The sequence below is a fragment of the Octopus bimaculoides genome, chromosome 7 (assembly GCF_001194135.2).
Source record: "Octopus bimaculoides isolate UCB-OBI-ISO-001 chromosome 7, ASM119413v2, whole genome shotgun sequence".
Taxonomy (NCBI): Eukaryota; Metazoa; Mollusca; class Cephalopoda; order Octopoda; family Octopodidae; genus Octopus; species Octopus bimaculoides.
The window spans coordinates 51,021,061-51,022,459 of record NC_068987.1 but is presented as its reverse complement, the minus strand read 5'-3'; positions in this window follow the sequence as shown (position 1 = coordinate 51,022,459).

The window sequence follows — 1,399 nt, the reverse complement described above, 5'->3', positions numbered from 1 at the left end:
TATTATTATTATTATTATTATTATTATTATTATTATTATTGTTATTGTTGTTGTTGTTGTTATTATTATTAGCTTTTGTTTCAGAAATTTTTCGTCGCATATCTTCAACGCCTTTCTGTCCCTATTGTCTCTTCTTGTTCTGTCTGTTCCATTTTGACTTTCTGTTGTGTGTATCCCGTCTGCGCATGCATTTATGTCTGTACCTGTGTGTGTGTGTGTGTGTGTGTGTGTGTGTGTGTGTTTAGTATGCGTATGTGTGTCTTGTGTAAGTATATATGGGTTCGTATATAACACTCTTTGTACCCATGTCTTCTATTTAATAGGTTGCGTAGTGTGGTGGAAGCTCGGTCAACTTTCTATTATTTATGTGGCCTCCGTTTTCTGTCTGGCTGTCGTGGCTGTTCCATGTGGCGATGAGATCCTAACATCTATGTTATCAACCAAGCCTCCATGTTTTAACTGAGCATTTTGTTAGAGTGCTTACTAGAATTTCTCCGCGCTGAGTCCCCGCCATTGCTCACGTATCCGCTGACCCTATCTCTTCAATGTACGCTGTTGACTTGTTTCTGCACCGTCTCTCTGTATAACATATACTATGGGCATATTCCTAGTTTTATAGTTTGTCTGTGGGCTTACTCACAGCTAGACCCACAAAATAATGACAAGAAACACAAAGAAATAGAAGTTCTCGAAGTAATCACTGAAAGAAAACAAAACCAGGACACAACATAATTAAAGAGATTAAACTGAAGAGATTAAAGTGAGAAGAATTACTGAAAGGGGAAAGAATTAAACACCACCCTTATCAACGCGTAATACGCATACATTCCTATAAGTTTCATATCTTTGGAATTAGAAATCACTTACGGGATCCATTAACAAACAGTATGTTCGATACAATAATAAACAAGCATATATATATACATATACATATAATTTGTTATACTTATCCATGTTACAAAAGCGAAGTTTAAATATAGATGAATAAATGATAGATTCGCAAGGTTTATTTCATTTATTAATCATAATCATTTTTGTTCTCAATCCCTCTCTTTTGATAAAATTTATATGCAGGCTTGTTGTTTTCTTCTTTTTATTTTTCATTGTTAAATTATTTTAGTTTTGTTTATTTTAAAAGTTTGCCACCTTATCAAGTTTATCAGTTCTGCCAAAACAGAACCACCATTGTGTCAATCACATATATTGTTCTATTTAAATAATTTGAGATTGTTGTTTACGACAGCTAGACACCTTCTAATCTGATATTTCTATATGTCTGAAAGTATGTATGTATGCATGCATGCATGCATGTATGTATGTATGTATGTATTTTGAAATAAGAATGTACTCTTTGTATATATTTGCGCGTATATATATATATATATATATATATATATAT